The sequence below is a fragment of the Ursus maritimus genome (genome assembly GCF_017311325.1).
Source record: "Ursus maritimus isolate PB19 chromosome X unlocalized genomic scaffold, ASM1731132v1 scaffold_X1, whole genome shotgun sequence".
Taxonomy (NCBI): Eukaryota; Metazoa; Chordata; class Mammalia; order Carnivora; family Ursidae; genus Ursus; species Ursus maritimus.
The window spans coordinates 98396859-98421788 of NW_024423319.1; the positions used below are offsets into that span (position 1 = coordinate 98396859).

Below are 24930 nucleotides of genomic sequence, written 5' to 3' on the forward strand. Positions count from 1 at the left end.
AGCTTTGGTATCAGGATGATTCTGGTCACATAAAAGAAAGAAAGTATTGCTTCTTCTGGTCTCTGGAAGGGTTTACGTAAGATAGGTATTTCCGCCAGTGACATGATCTGGTCCGGGACTTTTCGTTGAGGGAAACTTGATAATTAGAGTCAATTCCTTAAATATTGTAGGACTCTTCCAGTTTTCTATTTCTTCATATATCAGTGTTAGCTAACTTAAAACACACTAGGTTTTCACATGGCTGTGGTCAGGCCTTGCAGGTCTAAACTAGAGGTTGCAAATTTAAATGCCTGTGGAAGCTAGCCTACTAATGTAAACGAGTGAGGCTGGCCCAGCGGAAGGCAATCAGAACCTGGGGGGCCGGGGACCACAGAGAAGGACATGCCCCTTTACAGAGTTGTGGCTGGCAGCTCCAGCCAATTATTACCAGGTAAAAATCTGAGCCCAATATGACCAAATCATTCCATTTAAATGAGAAATGAAAAATTTAGATGACTCAGAAAAAAAACTCCAAATATTTAAATGTTGAGTAATTCAAATTAAAAAAAAAACTGTGTGGGCTAAACAAAACATGTGTGCATGCCAAATTTAGCTAGAAGATTGCTGGTTTGCACCTTTTACTCCAAACTAACAAAAAGCACAACAGCACAGATACAATTCAGTTTTTAAATAATAAAGGTTATTTATATTTGACTTTACTTATTTAAATTCACACTTAAATATAAAAGTTTGTCATTTACCGATAGATGATAAATGATACCATATTTTTAAACAGTTTAGAATTTAAAACACCCAAGCTCCTGAACAGTTAGGCTATTTTCATTTGCTCTCATATTTTTTTTTAAGATTTTATTTATTTATTTGACACAGAGACAGCCAGTGAGAGAGACAGCCAGTGAGAGAGAGACACGCAGGGGGAGTGGGAGAGGAAGAAGCAGGCTCCCGGCAGAGAAGCCTGATGTGGGGCTCGATCCCAGAACACCAGGATCACGCCCTGAGCTGAAGGCAGACGCTTAACGACTGAGCCACCCAGGTGCCCCTGCTCTCATATTTTTGCATTGGTTTTCCCCCAAATCTTATTTTGATGAAAAATTCAGTACCTTTTGGACTTTTCAAAGGACTGATTAGAATTAAGCTGTTCTCACTCAAAGGTTTACAGCTGTCACTATACCAGGCAGGTGGGGACCACATAGATGGATAGAAACAACTGTCCTTGTAGTCTATAATTTTAAGTATAAAATAGCACACTAAAAATACAAGAACTTTGAACAATCAAACCATTTTCCTTTTTCTTTTTTTTAAGATTTTGTTTTTAAGTAACTCGACACACATCGTGGGACTCGAACTCATGACCCTGAGATCAAGGGTCTCACGCTCCATCCACTGAGCCAGCCAGGCACCCCTCAAGCCATTTTCAGACTAAATTTGACATAAAATAGTTTGTGCTATTCGGATAATTAATATGCGCCTAAAGTAATTTTTGAGCTATTTTCAGGATTAGGTATTATCTCATTACTATGACCATCACGAAAGACATTACCTATTTATCTGCACGTCTAGGGAAAATTTAAGAAATTGGAATGTAGGAACAATAATAATGTAAAATGTAAAATAACAATAAAACAATCATCTAAGTGACCGTAATTGATATATAGAATTAAGTAATCTTTTTATAAAATGCACGAACCTAAAAAATAAACGAATCATTTATTTGATTTTTCTAGTTTATAAACTGCATTACACATGATGTCATTTCATCTTAAAAGAGCACCATAAAGGATGTAGGATAGGTTGCATTGTGCTCATTTTATAGTCATACACTGATGCTTAAAGAGATTATGTGACTGTCTTAGTCTGTTTGGGCTGCTAGAACAAAATACTGTGGTAGCTGGCCCCAAACCGGAAAGTATTGCTCACAGGCCTGGAGCCTGGAAGTCCTGGAAGTCCGAGATGGAGGCGCCCACAGGGGCGGGTGAGGCCTCCCCTCCTGTCACAGATTTCCAGCTGCATCTTCCTAGAAAGGAAGGGGCCAGGGAGCTCTGTGGGATCTCTCTTACAAGAACACTAACTCCATTCATGAGAGCTCCACCCTCATGACCTAATCACCTCCCAGAGGCCCCACCTCCTAATGCCATCACCTTCAGAGACTAAGAGTTCAACATAAGTCTTTTAAAGAGACAAATATTCAGCCCATAGGAGTGGCTTCTTTTTTTGAACATCACACAGTGTGATGAATATGTTCTCTGTTGAATCCAGCAGTTTCTAGCTTGAGTCTGGTACTCTTTCCTCTTGTTCTGTGTGAGACACTCTACAAGCATGGGCAAGACAGCCAAGGGGGCCAAGGCCTTGTTTGTCTGCAAACTTGAACATATTTTCCACTTTACCTCTTTTTAAAAGTGTCTGTTAGGCAAATTAGGAAATGAAACATAACCTTAAAGGTTCTATTTACTTTTTTAATTTGATATGGAACTAACAAAAATTAGAATTTATGCTCCATTTAATACGATCAAAACAACCAAATAAACACAACTGTGTCTGTTTTGTCAATTATAGTAAACATTTAACTATAATTGTGTATCAGAATGTTAACATTTTATGATTTTATATTTCTTTAAGAAAAGCAAGAAAGTTGGTAAAGAATGTTAGTACTAGTTATGCATCCCCAAGGCCTAAAAATAAGATGTGAGAATTCTCTATTCATTTTAGATCTTAGAGTAAATGAATAAATCAGAACAGCACAAATTTGATTATTCCAGTAGGAATCTTTGTTATAAAGTTGGCAGCTGTCAGTTATTCCTAGCATTTTAAAATGGATTCTATGTAATAAAATCACCTGTTATTTCTGATAAAATGGGCAAAGCACATACAAAATGGCTTGGTTTGTCTTTAAGTCTCCGTGGCAGAGAACTGACGACATTATTGAGTTCCTTTGTCCTTTCCAGACAAAAGCCACCTCTATATGGCTCTGTAAGTCTTCAATTCAAGAGTATTACTGTTATCTTAATAGGATTGTACTTGGTTATCTGATAAATTGGTGGCAACCTACCCACATTACTTCCTTTGACTGACATAAAATTCACTCAACAATTGACCAGCTTTATCTTGCAGGTAGTAAAGGGAAGGGCTTACTTATTTCTGGATGCGCCTATGTTTCGGACCTTTGAAAAAGATTGAAGATACCAGTTGGCCTACCTGCTCTAAGTAGATAATACAGACTAAACTAGAGAAGTTCTTGCGTAAGATGTATGGAATTTTCTATTTTGAGAGAAATAAACACACTCTTGTGTTCCTTTGACGTTCTGTTCCCCAGCTTGTGTCCAGGTTCCAACCATTACACAACATCTTACTGTTTCTATCCCTCTTAAACCTTTCTTCTCTTCTTCCTTTCTTTTCTTCCACTTCCACCCTTCTCCCAACTGCTCTGAAGCAGTCCTTTTTACTCCTTTGTGTCAAGGCTAAAGTTGGCACACTCATCCAATGGGCTTGGGAGACCACTCACTGCTCTTCTGTTTTGAACACTAGCATCTCGACGCTGGTTACCATTTTGCAGACTGCCTTGTTCGGAGATTTATCTATTAGAAGGAATCCACCAGTGTTTTTGATTGGACTCTTTGAAGAAGCCTTTAATTAGAGATTTGAAGACATCAGAAGAGATTCCATGAGAATGACTGAACCCGTGCTATATAAACGAGAGTGATGTTCCATTTGCTGTACACTTAACTGAAGCCTGACTAGACACAAAAGCATATGACTAAAAAAAATCAAATAAACCAACACCTATATGCCTAAATGCATACCAGGGCTTTCTGGTATTAGCTTTCAGTTCCTCTTTAGTAGGAACTAGACAAATCAGAAAAAGAGATTTTATCCCCGTCCTGCTATAGATTACACTTTTCCCCCAACATCCCCTTGTTATTGATTCTCTTCATTGTGCTTTATTCCAATCTTGAGCCACATATGGTGCTTTCTTCTCTCAGACCTTTGAATACTCATTGACAAGAATTCTTGATCTCTGTCTCCATGTGCTCCAAGCGCAATGTTTGAAATAGGGACTCCTTGCCGACCTGCTAAGGCACGCCACTCCCAATGTTATACGCAGTGTCTGCTGCCCGTTAGTTGCCGCCTAGAATATTTTCTCTCTCCTTAGTTTCTCTCCTGGTTTTCTCTCTCTCTCTCTCTCTCTCTCTCCCCCTCTCTCTCTCTCTCTCCTCCCCCCTCCTCCCCTCTCTTCCTTTCCCTTCTTCCACGTTCTCAACCTTACATTGGGCAGTAGGAGGATTCTTGTTCTCAGTTCCTTTTCGTAGGTAGAGAAAATTTCAGATTAGGGGCTAATGAAAAAATGAGCTATTCCATTATATAGACGTACAGATGTCCTCTCATCGAGACCCCCTCCAGTACCCCGACACTGAACCTCCTGTTTATGTGCAGTTTGTGTGGGCTACGCTTGTACACAGTAGGCCTACCATTAGTACCTGTTGTTTGGATACCCCCGTTTCCTCGGCTCTGGTTTGTGCTAAAATGTCATATTCCAATAAAAGCATTCCCATACAAACAGAACAAAGAAAAAGAAGTTCCAGTGAAACACAGAGCAACATTGCTTCTGGAATTTTAATGTGCGTATGAATCACCTGAGAATCTTGTTAAAATTCAGACTCTGACTCAGTAAGTCTGGAGTGAGACCTGAGATTCTGCATTTCTAACAGTCCCTCGGGTGATGCTGCGGCTGGTCTGTGGACCGGACTTTGAGCAACAGGGCAGGAGATTATTTTTGATTTGCCCATTCACTTATTTTATAATAACTCTCAAAATAGATTGCTGACTTTAAGACAACTTAAAGCTCCAAATAAAGATCGTCCTATGCCTCATTTTTTAATCCACCATCTTGAATCAAAATTATTTGATCCGGGGCGCCTGGGGGGCTCAGTCGGTTAAGTGGCTGCCTTCAGCTCAGGTCATGATCTCGGGGTTCCAGGATCAAGCCCCTTGTTGGGCTCCCTGCTCAGCAGGGAGTCTGCCTCTCCCTCTCCCTCCACCTGCCGCTCTGCCTGCTTGTGCTCTCTCGCACACTCGCTCTCTCCCTCTCTCCCTCTCTCTGTCAAAAAAATAAATAAGATCTTTTTTAAAAATTAGTTGATCAACTTTCCAGGTGTACATAGCTCTTGCTGTTTTGAATAGGTTCCAATGAAATGATGATCTCTGAGTCAGAGTGTAGGGATAAGTGACTTCTAATAATTTGGGTTTGTTGAGGATTTATGCCTCTACTTGCTTTTGAAAGAATTAGCTGTGGCTCAAATTGAGCACACGATGAGCCAGTGGCAGGAAAACCCAAGTGCATCTGACATCTTAGCTTATCAGGTCTAGGAGACAAGCTTCTGTTATTTGGTAGCAAGCTACTGGGAATATTGGTGTTCAAAGCTGCATTTTCCCTAAGGCAACAACAGCATCAAAATATGAAAAGCTTTTTACTTCTGGCATGAATGATAAAGATGCAGCACTGAGAAGCAGGTGAAAAAACTTAGCTCATACTTCTAAAGGCTAATTTTATCTAAGTGTTCTTGTCCAGCTGTTCTTGGTAGGTCCAGCTGCTAGTTGAACAGGACAGGTGGTAATCCCTGCTCAGTGGCTCATTATCACCCAGAGGCTTTGATCTGGCTAATACATAATCAATCAGCTTCTGAATTTTAATACCCTTCATATTTTCATTTCACTTGTTTTACCTATATTTATTTTCTGAAGTCCCAATATGATTTTGTTTTTTAATAAGATTATTTTTGATCATTTATTTATTTTGACATAACTAGGCTCATGATATGCCAGCTGGAGTTTATTACGCCCCTGAATCATAAACTTTCTTTTCTTCCCTCTTTCTCTCCTTACAAGATCCAAATTGCAAAACCTAAGGATAAAGTTTTAATTTTGGAAGCACCAAAGACAGACACCATTTCAGAGGAGAGCATTAGTGAAAATCAATACCTGAGAGCCCTTTTTAAGACCCTGAGCCCTGCGGTTTATGCTTCTTTTCTGTTCTCTTCAGACCTGTGATGTGCATAAGTGAAGAGTAAAAAACATTTTAAAAGTCCCAGATGTGAAAAGTTAACCCCCTTCAACTAGTCACGTGTCCTATATGCTGTAGTACATATGGTGAGCCTTAATTAGAAAGGTAGCGACTGAGGTATTTTCCAGGAGTTTCTCCATTTGTTAAATTATTTTGTGTTAATATAGCTATGTTGTTTTTATATACATAGGGATATATGGGGAGGTCTAGTTCCCTCACAGAGATAGGCTTCTAAGGTTGAAAGAACCAACTGAGATGTTTGTCTTTTCACTCACAAGCATCTCTGTGTTTCAGAATTTGCTTCTTTTTACACAAACAGTAAATATCTCGAGTTGGCAGAACCGTCTTTAATGCACTAGAAAAGAGCTTCAAAATGGGATTCAGGGGTTCAGGCATACGTAAAAGACCAAGCACCCTAAATAGACCAAGGTAAAAGCACCAACTAGAGAAATATTTATATTATCCATCTGGTATGCTCTGGGAGTTTGGAGGGGGACCAATTTATAATAAAGTTTTAAAAATTAGTGACAGCAGTTTAACTCCTATTAGCTTTGCCTACTTGCTTGTTGTCTCAGAGTAGTACCTCCAGGGACAGTGGAGTGGCCCTAACAGCCTAAATATGGTAAGCTTCAAAAGCGGATGGCTTGCGGGGACACCTGGGTGGCTCGGTTGGTTGAGCGTCCAATTCTTGGTTTTGGCTCAGATCATGGGTCAGGGTCATGGGATTGAACACCCCCCCCCCACCAACCCACTGGGCTCTGTGCTCCACTCCGTGCTCGTGCTTGGCTTGGAGTCGGCTTGAGATTCTCTCCCTCCCCCTCCGTCCCTCCCCTCACGCTCATGCGTGCATGCATGCTTTCTCTCTCCCAAATAAATAAAATCTTTGAAAATAAATAAATAAAAGCAGATGGCCCAGGGCCATTCTCCTTATTATATCACTGCTTTCGGTGGCATGACTGCTCTTCTCCAACACCCTCTTTGTTTTCTGCTTCGTTATTGGCACGTGGCTTTAATATGTGATCTATAATATTAACATGAAACCGGCTCTCAAATACTATTCCATTCGCCACCTGTGACTCTGTACTATTTATCGTCACCTAATGATCATTCTTATTGCAGATGGTCCTTCAGAATAGCATTTTAAAGACACTGAGGATGCTTGCTAGGTCGATTGACAGACCAAAAGGTTTAGTATCTAAAACTCCAGGTCTCTACAATGTGTGATAAGTGACTGGAGATACAATGCACCGGTCTGCTCCAAAGTGAGGTGTCAGAGGGACAGAAGGAGAGTGATAGAAAAAGAAAGAATACATACATATATATAGGAGGTGCTCGTATGATCTTTAAGGGGACTTGGAGTGGGAAGAGCAGAACTCAATCATCAGAGACACTTCGTTACTACAGTTCTTGAACACGAAGTTTCCATTTCCTTTCTGACAGTTCACCACGGCGGTTTTAGAAACGGAGTGATGAGCACACAGACGGCACAGTGCCCTCTACGGCTCACCGTGCACTCAGTTTCTAGGCTGGAATTCCAGATGTTGGAGCTCTTTAGCTGGTTCTTTGCTTCTTTCTTAAGAGCCTGTCACCAAGGAGTCTTTGTCTTCATCCAATTTCTTTGTCCTCTCTGCTCTTCCCTCAGAAGCAGGCCCTTGATAGGAACTGTCAGTTGAGTACCTGGGTCGAAGCAGAGGTGTTGCTGGGAGCGCCTCCCTGGGACAAGTCCTGCCCCAGCTGGCCTGCCACCACGCCTGTCGTTAGCGGGTTCATCTCACGGCCAGCCATCCTGTTGGCGAGGAAGGTGGTGTGAGTCTGTTGGCAACACTCTCATTCCCTCGATGAGGTCAAAAACAATATTTTCTTGATCTTGCTTCATATTTCATTTTCTTTTTCCCTCTCCAGGTAAGCTCTTTGCAAAAATTAGCCCACACGTTTGATCGTTCTCTGCATAATGTTCATGGTTCTTAATATGACTTTTATGTCAGAGAATAAATGGGGGCTAAGGTGAAAAGTAGACCAAGCCAGAACAGTTATCAGGACTAAATTAAGTGTGAGATTTTGTGACAGTACAAAATTTTTATAGTAATTATGTTATCACATTGGTAGCATCTGCTTCAGAGAGCTATCCTCAGAAAAGGGAGAAATCGCCTGGCTTTTAAAACATATTTTTTTAAAAAACATAATTCAGGAGCACCTGGGTGGCTCCGTCGGTTGAGCGTCAGACTCTTGGTTTTAGCTCTGGTCCTTATCTTGGGGTCCCGGTTTCGAGCCCCACCTTGGGCTCTGCACTCAGCAGAGTTTGCTTCCCCTCTCCCTCTCTCCGTCCCTCCCTGCCATGCTCTGGCATGCACGTGCGCACTCTGTCTCTCTCTCTCTCTCTCAAATAAACAAATCTTTTTAAAAACATAATTCAGTGGGGTAAGTAGGATTGGACATCTTTTTGCCTTTCCTCACTATTCAAACATTATATTGTCTGAATTCATGTCCTGGATTTAAATTTGCCAGGTTGAAAAGATACCTATAAATACAAACCTCTTCTATTTTTTTTTTTTTTGGCCAAATTTCAATTGCTGTGCTTTTGTCAATTTTTATGTAAAAAGTGAAATTTTAGGTGTGACCTAATCAGACTCTCTTGGCTCTTCACTAAAAATTTTACCTTAAACTTGATTGAATTCATTATTATTAAAGGTTACTAAAATTTCTTCTGGTTAGAAAAGTTAAAAAACATATGTCAATAGATTCATACAAAAAGTCAGGAAATTTAATTTAAAAAAACCCAGTGGATGAATTTAATTCAGAATTATTTGGGGATAATATGTATATCTGCCTTCATTTTCAGAATAATGCATATTATTAAATTTGGAAATGGTCTAAAGTTGGAAATCAGACTCCACTTCACTCAAAAAGCCCCTTTTTTCGGATGTTTTTAAAATAATGGTTGGAATGCATTCGATTCCTATGTTCACACTTAATCCTGATGCACAGGGTTTCTTGTTTTTCCCAGCTCTCCTCTAACTGTCCTTTACAAAGATGAGAAGTTTTCTTCCCCACACAAAATTCCCTTGATTATATATTAGAAAGAACCGACACTTTGCAGCAAGGTTTAGGAAAAGCTAACGTAAATAGAGCTTCTGTGAAAACTGCTTTACAAAAAAATACTGGGTTTTACTGCTAATAAATAATGGATTTTTTTTTTACCATTTGCATTTGCTCTTCATTGAAACTCATAAACGACTTTATTAGTCCTAGGTAGCACATTTCTTTTTGCTGTGGGTAAAGATGCCACTCCAGTAAAGTGTTCATTTACAGCATTCAGAATCTTGAAATACAAGCAATGTCACCAAAGGGTGGAAAAGTAGAGGGAAGAAGGACATCAACCACCTTCCGCCCAGTGAATGGTCTACTGTTAAGTTCAGTAATCATATTTCATCTATAAAGGGAGCTTTGAGCAAGTCTTTGTTTTACATTCATGTCTTTACATTTGATTAAAATTAAATATAAATATATGCCAATTATTTAGCTCTAGTTAAAATCTGCCAAAATATACGAAGCTCCTGGGTGATGCAAACTGGAGATGAGAGTGCAATTTTAGGAAAGTAAATAAACATTAGTGTTGCTGTATGACTAAAACAGCTAGGTATGTTACCTCATTTATTTACCAAATGGAAAACCAGCCACCAAAAAGCAATGAAACAATGGATTCGGTTATGTTACATAGTAAAGAAACCAAAGTGGATCAAAGTGGTCCCCATCTTCCTGGCATTTGTAGACGACAGCACGAGACATAGGTGTAAACGATCCCAACTCAGATGTGTGCTGATAGAAAGTTGTGCTCACTGAATACAGCCACAGAAGGGTTCCTTCCCTCTTCTAACCTTAACCCCTTCCCTGCAACTCCTATGACTTACAAGTCGGAAATAGAGAACCACTTCTTTACTGAAGGTCGTACGTTCATTAGGGTCACAGATAAGTAAAAAACAATTTAATACAGTCTGAAACCTTCAGATCCTTTGCTCTTTAGGAGAGTATCCTTGGCTTTTAAGATGACATAAATCCAACCAAATTTTCATTCAAGTTTAATGGGAACAGGATTCTTTATTGACTATCCTAGAGACAATCTCAACTCATAACGCTTTTGTTGTAATCAATCAATCAATCAGTCAATCGAGGGGCGCCTGGCTGGTTCAGTCAGCAGAGCACATGACTCTTGATCTCGGGGTTGTAGGTTTGAGAGCCCCACTTTGAGTGTAGAGATTATTTAAAAATAAAATCTTTAAAAAAATAAACTAAAATCAATTCCGAGACCAGATCTAATTTGCTAGAAGTGCTGTCATGTGATTTTAGTGATTTTAGATTTTAGTCTGTTTGGGGGCAGAGCCCCTTTGCACTTGACAGGAGTGCATTCTGTGTACCTAATAGCAACTAAAACTTTACTTCTGCTGCAGTGGAAAGAGCTGCTGGTGGTAGGCTTGGAGAAAACATGGTAAGGGGATCGGTGATGTCATACAAGGAAAAAAGAAAACATTAGTTTGATCTTTAAAATATAAGACAAAAAAATTACAAACTGGGGGCGCCTGCGTGGCTCCGCGGGTTAAGCGTCTGCCTTCAGCTCAGGTCATGATCCCAGGGTCCTGGGATCGAGCCCTGCATCCCCTCCCCCCCCATCGGGCTCCCTGCTCAGCGGGGAGCCTGCTTCTCCCTCTCCTTCTGCCACCCCCACCCTGCTCATGCTCTCTCTCTTACTCTCTGTCAAATAAGTAAATCTTTTTAAAAAATTACATTCCATTCAGCTTGATGTCGATGAGCGCTCCAGTCCTCAAAAACGACACTGAAGGGATGAATAAGGAGTACTCACAAAAACCTACTCCTTGGGAGTTAGCATGATATCCTCAAAACTTGTCATGACAAATTCCCCTCAGTTCCATTTCTGTTATGGCTACCGAATGGTTAGGTGAGAAGGCTGTTGTAGGCAGCATATCTTAGGATTTTACACCATAGTTTTCAAGGTTTCTTCTGACAGTCTTAGGAACAAGAGAAAGAAGAGTGGACGGGATAATAGAGTGAATTTGGAGCTGATACACAAAAACACCCAAAGAATGTCAATTGACAGATGAGAATTACCATGCGGTAGTCTCCTCCTGTCCTTGCCCTGTATTTGACATCAGCAGGCCTTTGCACACGGCTGCCGCTTTTTCCATTAACTTCTTTCATCACCCTGGCCCTCTGCCTGAAGACCTCAGTGGGCCGATTCTGCCCAGGTATCACTCTGTCCTATTCAGCAAGCACAGCTTTCCGCCAGCGTTTATCTGAGTTGTGATTGTTTGTTTATACCTATGTCTCCTGCTGTAGTCTATGAATGCCAGGAAGATAGGGACCATCTTGATCTGTTTTGGTCTCTTTACTACTGAATAGAACTGAATCCACAATAGGTACTCACTTGTTGTGAGAATGATGGTAGACAGTCACTATACTTACTAATAAATTTGAAATTGATAGAACTTGTAAATACTTTATATGATAAATACATCAAAACATTAATGGATTTAAATCAGAAAGATCAGTTCTTATTAGGAGATGAAATATGAAGGCATATTTAAATAGGACATAAATCTCACATTTAGACTCAAGTAATTTAAAAACATGGGAGGAAAGAGACCTTAATACCAGATTATGTTTAAAAACCCTTGAGTCTTTCAGCAACCCATGAGTTCAGTATGAACAAAAAAAGTACGATATGGCGTTTACAAAACTAGAATGCTACAACAGTTATAGATGACATTAATCCGGGCAAAGAAGGGGCTCTGAGCATCCCACTTACTCCGTTCTGAATATCACATTTTAAATGAATCTTTTTGCTCATAATATCCCCAGGATAGCCAAGGGCGTATAGACCATATTATATAGGAAAAAATATAAAAGTAATGCAGGTATTTCGATTTGGCTTAGGGGGAAGTAGTATTAAGGAGAATGTAATAGAGGGCCTCAGATATTTAGAAGGCAAGAAGTGATGTGCTTTATTGCATTTTGGTTGTGTTGTGTTTTTTGTTTATTTTTCCTTGTTTTGTTTTTCCTTGGTTTGCCCTGAGAACAGATTCGGATACATATGTGGGAGTTATGAAGAAGGCCAATTTTAAGTAAATGTTACAGAAAGTTGTGTAATTGAGCTACCAAAAAACAGAACCTAGTACCTTAAAAAGCAGTAAACTCCCGCAGCAGTAGATACTCAAGGCTGAAATGACTGCTTCACCCCTAAAGGCAATTTCTGTATTGGATGAAAGGATGTAATTCATTAACCTTTAAGGTCGCTTCTGAATCTAATGTTTTGGTCTTTTCAGAATTAATCAGAAGGGACTGACACCATGACCTGAATCTGTCCTATATTTATATAAACATCCTGTGTAATGCGCCTCATTTTCTGTCCACTTGTATACCTTTTTGAACATTAAATTTGATTTCAGGGCAAATGCTTTTTAGACACAATAAACTGCATGCATTTAAAGTGTACGATGCTGATGTACACTGATTGCTGATATATGTGTATCCATAAAACCACTGCTACAAAGTACAGAACCTTCTCGTACCCCCAAAACAACCACGTGCCCCTTTGCAAACCATTCTTCCCTTTACCGCTGGCCCGTGGCACCCGCCAATCAGCTGTCTGTCACCACAGATTAGTTTGCATTTTCTAGAATTTTATGTCAGTGGAATGGTATGGTATTTTTGTGTATATGTTTTCTTACTCTTAGCATAATGATTTTGACTCTCAGTAGTTGAAAATCAGTAGTTTGTTCCTTTTTCATGGCAGAGTACGTTCTGTTGCACGGATAATACCACTTACCCGCTGGTGGACATTTGGGTTGTTTTTTCGCGTGGGGATGTTATGAGTAAAGCTGGTAAAAATGTGTGCTTGTTCTTCCACCTCGCCTTAGAAGTTGTAATTTTGAGAAGCATGCTACAAAAATAACCTTCTGGGTTATGTGTCTGTTTATTGTATTCATATCAAGTGTTATCTTAGTTAACAAGCAGCTAGATGACAAGTGCCAAGGATAAATTGAACAGACGTCAACTGAGTTCTGGGAGAAAGTCTTCGTTTCTCACATTGTTTCTGGGGAGTAGCTGTGTATAGGCTCTATTTTGCTATATAACCAACCACCCCCCAAATTAATGGCTTAACACAGAGGGCAGCAAACACTTCTATAAGGGACCAAACAGTAAGTATTTGAGGCTTTGCGGGACACATAGGGTCTCTGTTGCATATTCTTTTTTTGTTCGGCTCTATTGTAAATAGCATACGTCGGTGGGAGGCTATGTGAAAACAGGCCACAGGCCAGACTTGGCCTCTGGAGCCACGGTTTGTAGATCCCTTAACACAAGCACAGCTTATTTATAAAGCTCACTATTTGAAGATGGCCCGGGCCATTCTGATGGTTCTTTGCTGGGCCTGCCCATGCATCTGTGGTCAGCTCGTGGCTGAATGGGCTACGGTGGCCTGATTTGCATGTCTGATGGTTGACAGTCTGTCGTTTAGGAACAGATTCAACTAGGTCTGCGTGTCTCATGATCCAACAGGGTAACCCAGGCTTCTTCACAAATACCCTTGTCAGGTTTCTGCTTGTGTCGCATTTGACATTGTCTGTTGGCCAAAGCAAGTCCTGTCATAGGGTCATCACAGGTAACGGGGCGGGGAAAGTCTCCAGCTTCTGATGAGAGGAGATACAAAGGCACATCGCAAGAACTAGTTACCAGCGAGGGGCCAGATGTGGGGCCATTTTGCTGTATCTCGCAGGGTGTTGGAGCAAAGTTACCAGCAAGTTCTTCTGCAGATGAAGAGGACTCTGAATTTAGGTATAGGTAACATGAGATGTGTTCTGATAATTCTTATTTTGTGAGAAATCACCCTGGGCTAGGCAGTCGGTGTATAGCTTTGCTGGCAATGGTAGAAATAAAGCATCTATAGCCTGGTGATTTTTCCAAGATGAAAAACAGTGATGAGAAATAGAGTTAATTAATCACTTATGACTGCAGCGTATTCAGTGAATGCTTCTGTGATTAAATACTGAAGGAAAAAGGATTATGACTTCTTTTCTGGTTATTTTCCTGGCTGGTCATTCTTTTGAAGAGAATTTTATTCTCAAAGATGTTATTTTGATTCTTCATACGCTTCATATGCCCATAGCTAGAGACCATCTAAAGTGTTCCTATAATTGTGTAAGAATCTTTTTTTCTTTTAGTATAAGTATCGTCATTACCAGTCTTTATAAACACTCAGACCCAATCTCCCCATTTATAGGTCTTACATAGAATGGGCATCTTTCAGCCCTTCGATGTCATCATTCTGTCAGGCACACACTTGCCAGTCTGTGGGCCTAGACACGGGCACTCTAGCAAGGGCTGCAAAGTTGGTCCCGCTGCAGGGTGAGAGCAGAAGGATGATTTCTCAGCTTATGTTTTCTGGCGTGTTGCGTGCTCTACTGTGAGCCACTAGTTACACCCCTTGACAATACTTTTTGCAGCAATGTTTTTCCTTTTGCAATGTGACAATATCACCATGTTGTTTGGAATCAAAAGAAAAGGCTAAGTGATTCCAAGCGTACACGCGTACAGTCCCCTCGATGAACGGCTGGCAGAGAAGACACTCCCTAAAGCTCGAAGCATGTCCTCAGCCCCTAGCGGCACCTCATGGGGCTGGAACTTCAGATTCAGTGAGCGCCTCCCTGACTTGCTCCCCCTCCTGAAGCTGGTAGTGCCCTTCCAGTCTCTTGTAACACCCAGCCCTTACCAGAGAGTAAAACGGCAAACTCACTGCCCCCAGCTTACTTCCAAATCTTCATCTAGAGAAACTTGATTTACGCGTACCTGTCCGATAGGTCCTCATTCTATCTTTTTCTCCATGCAGTGGAGGTCTCTAGCTTTCCTGTTTTTTGACCAATCCACAGTAAAAATTACATGTTTTATATCATCCCAGTGCAAACACACACGTGCGTGCACACACGTTATCTCTATCTATAAATATTTCTCTATCCGTGTGTGTATGTGGAAAGAAGAGTTTCACAAAGCATTACTTATCCTTACTGTATAATCCATTCTCGTATTTTCTATTCTTTTTTTTTTTGTATTTTCTTTTCTTTGTCATTAAAAACAATATTCGTGATGATGCACTATATAGATTTCACCACCTATGAATGGTTCATGACCTATAGTTTGGCAAAGGGCCGTACCGTGTTTTATCTGTGGCGCAGGCCTGGCCACGAGAAAGCGGCATTCTTGGCTCACTTTGCTGTGAGTCCCAGAAGACGGCTTGGGCTCAGGCTCATCAGAGCCTTGGCGTACGTGGAGGGGCACCATAAAGACAACTACTGAGGGGCTTTTGCTGCACATTGGCAAACCATGCAGTATTTTTATTTAGATCTAAGACAGAATCAGGATTTTGGTTTGCTTCACTTAAAGAATTCTGTTCCTTTCCCCTTATCAATAATCCAAATAATAAACTCGATGCTATTTCCTCTTACCCTTTTACTTTTGCTTCAGCATCCGGAAAGCCCACAGCCAAATTACAACCCCTTTTCAAAAACTTCGGATTGAAAATACTGACGTATAGAAAAAGGTTTAATCTTAAGTAGACAGTACAATGAATTTTCACAGTCTGAACACACCTCTGTAACCAGCATCCCGATCAAGAAACAGAACATTTCCTGTCCCAGAAGTTCTCTGGCCCCCCCTTCCAATCATTACCCACCCTCCAAGGGTAACCACTCTCTTGAATGTAAACACCATAAATTACTCTGGCCTGTTCTGGTACTTCCTGTAAATGGAATCAGACATGTGTCTCGCTTTTTAAAACTCACATTCATCCATAGTGTCGTATGAACTTGCTCATTCTCGTTGCTATATCAAATTTCATCGTGTGAATATGCTATGATTTAGATATTGTATTGCTGTTTGACACTTGATACAAAGAATGATGTTAGAAACATTCTAAACTGTGTCATTCGGTGAACCTACATATATGTCCCTTTTAGAAATACATCAAAGAGTAGCATTTCAGGGTCATCCAATCTGCATGTGTTCAGCTTGTCTGTGTTCGGCCAGTTGTCCAGTGTGGTCGGACCAGTGTACATTCCCATCAGCAAAGCAGGAGACTTCCAGCTGCTCCACACCCTCCCAAGCCTTGTGTCATCTGTCTTTCTCATCCTGGTGGGTGTGCATAACTAAATTTTTCTAACTATATCAAGCCCGATGATCTTCAAATCTGTGTTCTGACTTTTCCTCCCTTCTTAATGCTTTATTCTATTTACATTTTCTTCATCTTGGATTTTATCTATTCATTTTTGAAAGTTATTCATTCTTCTAAGTTGCCCGATAGCCTTTATGGAACAATACGACATGTAAATACATACATAGTATATGCAGAGATATGAAGCCTAGTCTTCCCTTTCCTCCAGCCCTCCCATCCAATTGGTTGAAAGGTAGAATTGATTGCATCCTGTAAACCTGTCTTGAGTTCAACCTCACCACCGATTCCCAGTGCTACTTTCTTAATTTAGGCTTTCATCCTCTCTCTGTGCCTTTTTTCCCCCCAAAGATACTTGCAGCCCAAAGGATCTGCTTTTTTGTAATTGAAGTGTAGTTGACACACAAAGTTACATGGGTTTCAGGTGTTCAACATAGCAATTGGACAAGTCTATACATCAGGCTGTGCTCACAAATGTAGCTCCCATCTGTCACCAGAGAATGCTATTAGAATACCATGGGCTCTGTTCCCTCTGCTGAACTTTTTTCCTGTGATTTAGTCATTCTATAACTGGAAGCCTGTATCTCCCACTCCCTGTCAGCCATTTTGCTCATCCTCTCTTAACTGGACTATTGTAGTGGTCTCTTTGGCATACATTTCCATTCTGCCCCATACCTTCTTCTCCGTGCTTGTTTCTTCCCACTCCAAATTCAGTTTTCTTTAAAAAGAAAAATGTTTACAAGTACAGGTGATGCCAGTTTTTTTCTTGTCTTTCCATCATAGGAGGAAAGGCTTCTAAAGGTAGTTCAGCCTGTGAGGATGTAGATTCCCACACTAGAGTCCTGATGGTAACTCAAGGATGTGATTTGATATTCTAGTGCGGACGGTAGTATTTTCTTTTTTATTAAGATTCTATTTATTAGAGCATGAGCACGAGCCAGTGGAAGGGCAGAGTGAGAGGAAGAGAAACAATGTCAAGCAGAGTGAGAGGAGGAGAAACAATCTCAAACAGACTCCCTACTGAGCAGGGAGCCCAATGCAGGGCTGCATCCCAGACCCTGAGATCACGACCTGAGCCAAAGTCAGACCCTTAATGGACTGAGCCACCCAGGCACCCTGGGATAGTATATTTTCTAAATATTAACCTTCCTGAGATACAAAAACCAATATTGGCCCAATTCTTTTTTGAATTCCAAAAAAGAAGATAATCTGATTTTATAACACAGCAGTATGTTAACATTTAAAAATCTGTGCTTCAGTAAATTATTAATATGAGAGATTAGCTCAGAGTCAACTTAGGAAACTTGCTTCTGCTCTTCATATACTAACAAAAACATGCATGAAACCTGGGGATTTAAGTCTAGTTAACTCTTCATTGGCATGTGTGTTCCTTAAACCCAGTAGGTCAAACCACTCTTGCCTTTTTCTTCCTTTTTTATGTCTCCGTTTCTGTACTTACCAATCTATCCGATACCGGGTTTTCTCCCACTAGATTCTAAGCTCCTTAAAGTCTATGCCCTATTTGGGTGGCCTTAGTAGTGAAATCTGGTTACAATGCTGAAATCGTAAACTATTTCCATGTCCATCCTCCAAACATTTTCAAGGCTTTACAAATAGTAAAGAATAGTGAAAAGAGTTTGATAGGCAAAGAAATGTGTGTACCCAAGAAATACATCACGATCATGGTCAACTAAAGAAATGAATGTAGGGGAATACGCAAGAGAAACTTATTCTAGGTACAGCACATGAAAAAAAATTCTTGGAGATATGTGAATGAATTAAAATCCCTTGCTTTCGTATTTTCCTTTTATCTCCAAAAAAAAAAAAAAAAAGCCTTGACAAAAATAAACCAGAGCTGGAGTACGAGCTTTAGCCCTTGGTAAATCATTAAGTGGTTAAATTGGTTTTAACCTCCATTTCCCCCTTTACGGAATCCCGTCCGTGTCCCTCTATAGCTAGTTCCGATCACATCCTTGCTGTTGAAGGCCTGCCACGGAGAGGACTTCTCCCTTAGGGTGGAGGGGATCTTTCTCTCCCACTGGCCCCTGCAAAACCAATATTCACTGGTTCTCTCACTACTCCAGGGTGCTGCTCTCTGACAATATGAACGTGAATACACCTTATAACATGTGTGAATAGTATGGATATTTTCACCTCGGCCCCCAAGAAGGAGACTGAAAGGGTGTAAATTTTACTCCTATCTCAGGCTTGTGGTTACTGATTTATCTTGCAAAAAAAATCTCACTTTAGTTTACCCACTTGCTTCCTTCTTGGATGTAAAAAACAGAAGAAGGAAAGATTCCTTTTGCAAATTGCTAAAAAGGCAAGACAAACTCTGAGCGCGCTCATTTCCCCTCATGCAGCAGTCTAAAAATGGCAAGTGAAAAGTGTCTAGGCTGAATTTATTTTGTGCTGTGTTCCCAACAGTATTCCTGGACATACTGGGTTTTCTTTTAAGGAATCGTAACTGCAGGCTACTTTGCATTAACATAGCATCCCCCAGCCTTCAGATCGCTTTCCTAGTCATTATGTCATTTGACCCCCACCATGGCCCTATGCAGTAGTATCTGAATTTTACAGATGAGTCAACAGAGCTCCAGAGGGGTTAAGTGCCCTCTAAGGGGCAGAATTGGTCCGGAGCTCTGCCTTGCTCGTCTTCGTGCCTCTACCAGAATATACAGCTCTGCTTGCCGAAGATTAAGAAGCTGCTTTTGATTCTGGTAGAGACTCATCTCAAAGGGAGGGGAAAAAAGAAAAAACAACCCTGGTATCTTTGGTCGGTAGCATTTGAATATTAAATTTTCCTTACCTGTTTCAACTTAGGATGACTTCTCTGTTAGCTTAATTGACTGGTAATTCCTTTGTTTACTTTTCTCCCCCCAATCTTAAGAACCAAGTCATAAGTATTAAAAATGGTTACATTAGCATTTAACATTTTTTTATGAAATCCGAGTGTTTCAGAATGGGTAATTTAGGCAGGCATGTATGTAGAATTTTGCATTTTAATTAAAAAGCCTCAAAGTGAAATGAACCTCTGACAGTAACAAATGACTACTTCTAAAAGCCGCGTTGCTATTTGATATATGTTCAGTGTTTTCTTGTGGATAATAAGTCCTACGACTTGTTTCAAGAAAAGTGACAGGACTAAAACAATTAAAAAAGACAAAGCTGCTCTTTTTTAATCATATGCTCATAAATAAAACTCGGTTGTGAATTATTTCCAGAGAAGCAATTGACAAAGTGTAAGTAAATCACTCTAAAAACTAAAGCTGTCTTGCTTTTTTTTGAATGTTCAAACCATACCTGTACTCTTGTCCAATTATGAATTTCCTTTGACAAATAAATATTTACAAAGTATGAAATATAGACTTTTGCACTTCCTAAGGCCAAAGCATACTGTGAAAACTAAAATTTAATATTTTCTCTCATCTCAAATACCAAAATAAGAACATAACTTAAAAATCATTCTCTCTTGCTGCAGACTGTCCATTAATCATTCTTTAGATAATATTGGCTTTGTGAGTTTTCAGGTAGAAAGAAAAACTGTAATTTCTAGATCAGAAAATCTGAGTATTTATGGATTTGAAGAAAACAATAACGTCTAGCAAAATAGAATTTTCTGTAAACCCCATTATGAAGTCAAGAAGGACAGATCTTTCAACATCCCCGTATTTTCCTGTGAAAATTCTTTATGTCTTAAAGGGTTTGATTGGGTAGATACAAGGGTTAATTTACTCGTGATCTGGAAAAGACTGAGACTTGCCTTATTATTTATTTTTATTTTTATTTATTTATTTTTTTTACTGGTGTGTGGGAGGAAGGTAGAAAGAGGCCCCAGAATGAATTCACTAATTGGGGTTTTCACCTGCTGTGAGTCTAATCGAATACAAAGCCTTATTTGTAGCTGAAGAGGAAGGGAGATTATGCAGAGTGTCAGAATTTCTGCCTAGTTTTGAAATTCCTGTTATTTGGCACAATCCTTTGGGAAAGGCAGACAGATTGTTACAGCTCTGAGCCGTTGTTAAGGTAGACTGGGAATGCTGTCGTCCGTCTGCTGGAACCACCTTAACCACTTACCCATTTTTAGCAGGTGGCAGTGTTTGCTTTACACGGGGCAGCGCCATAGCTGGCAGGCTAATAGGTACCCGAATTCCTTCCCGCGAAGCAACCGCTGGCCCGTGAGGTTAATGAAGTGTGGCTTTATTTTAGTGAAGATGTTAAACTTCACATCTTCTCAGATGTTCCGTGTGATATAGGTGGCTCTGGGCAGCTTTGAAAAATCTTATTAAAAGCAAACCGCATGAGAGGGAAGCCGAGTTCAACTTGATTTGGAGCCTGTTTGGTGAAATCTCTGGTTTGGATGGCAGCTGGCTCAGAGGACTTTCCTCAGCCTGGCTTACTCTGTCTCCCTGCAGGGGAAGGGCCTGGAAAAATAGGCTTTTGTGTGGGTGTGAAGTACTCTGTGTCTGAATGTAGAGGCCTCTTCATTTACCAGTTAATGTGAACTGACTGGAGATTCTTATATCCAGAAGATGCTGGTTTCAGATGGATCTAGAGATTGTTACATATATTTTAATTAGTACTCCGTGGCATTCCTAACTGGCAGTGACTCACCATCATTGTAGGCATTTACTGGACGTCCGATTCAGCGTTCACAGCTCATACTTGTGCTCTGCACAGAGAAACATAGAATCCTTACACGTTTGCTAAATACGCCAATGCTGAAATTTTACTGTAAAATATCTATGATGCTTAACTGAAGGAGTATCTACATTCCAAATGATTTTTGTAAAACAACGCGGGTTACACTTCAGATGCGCTCCGGGACACAAAGCAGGTCAGGTGGGGACTCTTAGAGCTAGAGGAAGCTGGGCCCTCCCTCGAGGTGGTGAAGTCCCTCTGGGCCTTCCCCAGGCAAGTGCCCAGTGCAAACTCTCGCCTGTCTTTTTCCTTCCCCTTTCTGCTCCTCCTTTTCTAATGGTAAAATCTGGCTAACACTGAACTTCGAGCTGCCTAAAAGGAAAAGGATGTGTTTGTGGAACGCAGGAGCAGCTTGGCCTCTGCCCTCGGCCTTTCACACCCTCCAAAGCGTGGGCTCATCCACACCCGTGACCCTCCAGCACTGACATTTCAAATCAATAGCTCCAATCCAGACATCTTCCCTCTGAGCTCAGGATTCAGGTGTCCAGCTGCCTTTTACGTCACACCGCCACCTCAAACTCATCGTGCTCCCTCCCTGACCCTCTTCTGCCAGAACCTGACATTCCTGGCTCGGTGCATATTACTCCTCCACGCTTAGTGACTCAACCTTGGCTGTGCATGAGAGTCCCCTTAAAAATCCCAGTGCCCAAGGCCAATTAGATCAGAACTGCAGGGTGGTGAGATGCAGTGGTGGCCGAGCTTGAGGCCCAGGGTCCTAGGTCTTCCCTTTCTTCCATCCGCGCGTCTCATCAGTCATGGCTCCTGTAGTGTTGAACCTTATTATCTCTCCCCTCAGTACCACTACCAGTGTTCAGGTCCTCGTCATGCTGACGTGCGCTTGTATCTGGTCTCCTAATTCCAGACTCTTCTGACCCAGTCCCCACTCCATTTCCCAAGTGCTTTTTCTAAAAGACAAATATGCAAGAACCACATTCGTGCTTACATTCCGACCTTTCAGGACACAGGTCAAACTCTAGATCATCACGCTAGGTCCTTCTCAATTTGCCCACCGACTGAATCTCTTGACATTCTCTCCCAAAGATCAAAGGGACCACTGAAGCTCTTGAAAAGAAAAAGCTGTTTGTGGCCTCTTTACCTTCACGCCTGCTGTTATCACCGTTCATAATTGTTGATTTGCCTTTACCCCCAATGGACCAGAGGCTCCTTTTGCAGCTACAGAGGAGGCTTCTAGAAAGAGCTGCTCAGTGAATGAACCCAGTCTTCTTTTCAGCTCCAACAGGTAGAGTTAACTTATTTCTCCATCAGGAGTCCCCACTCAGCAACCAATTTAGTAAACCAGAGGGTGGCTTTGACTGGATGGGTCCCTGTTTGGTCAGGATCCTGAGAAAAATAGATGGTACATTCAAAAGTGGTACTTGAAAAGAATATTTTAAAAAAGGCTATTTACAAAAACCTGAGCAGCGTCGGGGGAAGAACAAGAGCAAAGGGAGAACCTAGAAAATGCTCTTGCTGTAGAAATGCCCGCCCAGCTTGTGGCTGTGGGTCAAGGAACTTAGCCACTGCCAGGTGCAAGGCCAACAGGAGGGAGCTTGGGAAATAAACACGCAAACGTCTCTCTCCTCCTGCCCTTTATCTCCTGCTGTAGGCTTTTCCTCATGGCCTCCCGTTGGCTGAAAGCAAAAGGAAGCCAAAGGGTGCCAGAGAACCTGACTGATGACATCCCCATAGACCCAACCTCCTGGGGCACAGAGCAGAGTGGAGAAGGGCAGAGAACAGAGCAGGGTTGCCGGTTCCTACACCTTACTCTCATTCCTTCCTTAATCCTGTTTGTAGCAAACCTACTCTCCTCTGCTGTCAGATAGCAGTTAGATGGCTTAGGAGCACAAAAGAAAAAAATACAGATCTTCCCCCACAATAAAACAGGCCACATCTCCCCGTGGCAGCGTACTAGAGTGGCATAGGCCTTGGAGCAAAACTCCCTGGTCCAGTCCTTGCACTGTCACATTCTAGCCATGCCGTCGGCACGGGTATAGCTCATGGTAAATTCTGGAGTCAGAATTGCAACTTGTCTTTCTTGGTGGCAGAGCCCTATGTTCCTTTCATGTCTCTGATTCACGCCAAAACAGTAATGACAGCTACTATAAACAATGTATTTTCATACATAGCAGCATTATAGAATTTATATATGAAACGAAGATTTATAAATGACTTTCTTAATGCCTTTTCCTAATAAGCAAAATTCAGCATCTAACTGAAACTGACAATAAAACAGTTACTGTGATGCCAAAGTCATTTCTTAATAATACTTGGAGTATTTAATTTCTAAAATAACATCAAGAGTTGGGAACAAGTCTTCAAGTGCTTATAACTCGAGTCTAAAAAAGAACTTAAAGATGTATTTTTGAGGATTGCCATCTGTCAAATTTAAGGGAAAAAATCTGAATAGTGATTTCTTATTTTCCATTCTTTTTTGTTGTCCAACGAATCGTTCCTAGTAGTTTCCTAGGTGAACAGTGAGAAAAAAAGACTTGAGCATTTATATTTTAGAGAAACGTATCAGCACGCCTGAATCCTTAGCGGGTAATTTAAAAGTGTAAAACAAACAAACAAACAAATAACAAGAGAGGAGAAGCATGACAAAGCACAGGTGTTGCAAACCTTTAACTGATTGATTTCTGATGTGTACAAATGCCCATGCAGTGAGCTTTGTGTCATTGAAATAAACATAAACAGTATTTAAGTGATTTGCCACATTGACACAGAGATTAGTCACTGATTAATAGCAAAGGCCACAACTTCCTCATCACAGAATACTAATCCTTCTCCCCCCACAAAGATAAGGGCAGACCTAGAATCTGCAGTTTGACCAAGGCACAACCTCACCCAAAGGGAATCCTAGTGTGCCCCCCTCAGACCATAATAGAAGCTGCCTTCGCCACTCACTGGCTCAAAATTGTTAAAAGACAGCGTTAATAAGTCTCAATTTATGAGGCAAGATGCCAGCAGAAGTGCTATATTTGCTTTAAAATAGCAAAACCAATTCTACCTACATGCACAAGTCTTAGTGATAACGTTTACATTTTTATTTGGTTTGTGAAGGGGAATGAAGAAACTTGGCACCCCCTTTCCCTTTTGTTCATGTACTTTATTTTTTGCTTCCTTTTGTCGTGTTGTAGCAGACAGTAAAGGGAGATTGATGTCCACAGTCCTTTTAGCTCGAACGTTTTACAGGGAAAAAATGTTGAGCCAAAAAGAGGATATTTTAAAAGAAAAAGGGGGACATGTTTTCAACTGTAAACTGAAGTGGAAGGAATCGACCAGAAGACAGAGTGAAAGGCAAGTAGTTGAAAGAAGATAAAAAGAAAAGCAGGCCAACAAAATAAATGGACAAAGAGGGACAATGAAACCACTAAGGGAGTTTATCTTAAAATACTCGGGTGACTCTAATCGAAGATATTATGTGAAGGTTGCAAAAACTTACTGTGCTAATGAAGGCTTTCTTCTTTCCAGAATATTTCCCGGCTTGAAATAGTTTTGCATAGTTAACCTGCATCGTCATATGGCAAACTCTAAGATTAGCAGTATTTGCACTGTCCAGGCCCTGCCACTTTTTCAATAAAATGTTCCATTGGAAATGGTTTCCTTTTAGATTTCTCGAAAATAATACCAAAAGACCAAACCGTGCCACACCATTGGTGGTGGTGGTGTTTTCTATAGAGCCTATACCAGTGGTTCTCAAACTTCGGTTTGCTGTTTCTGATTCAGAAGGTCTGGGCTGAGACCCAGGCATTCTGATTAATCAAAAGTTCGCAGGCGACGCTGATACTGCCCTTCTCCACTTTGAGACCCCTGTTTCACAAGTACAAATTGCTTCCTAAGAAGCCCGTTTAGCCCAGGGTGAGCATAACCTGAATTTCATGTCCTTACAGCCCTACCACTTTAATCTTAGATTGAGGGAAAGCGGTTGGGGGGGCACGGGGGG

General features: G+C 40.9%; 1 protein-coding gene across 1 annotated transcript in view; it reads left to right on the forward strand.

Annotated features, from left to right (window-relative positions):
* Positions 1-24930, forward strand: part of DMD (dystrophin) — a 1667815-nt gene that overhangs the window by 1494210 nt on the left and 148675 nt on the right. The window lies entirely within an intron of this gene.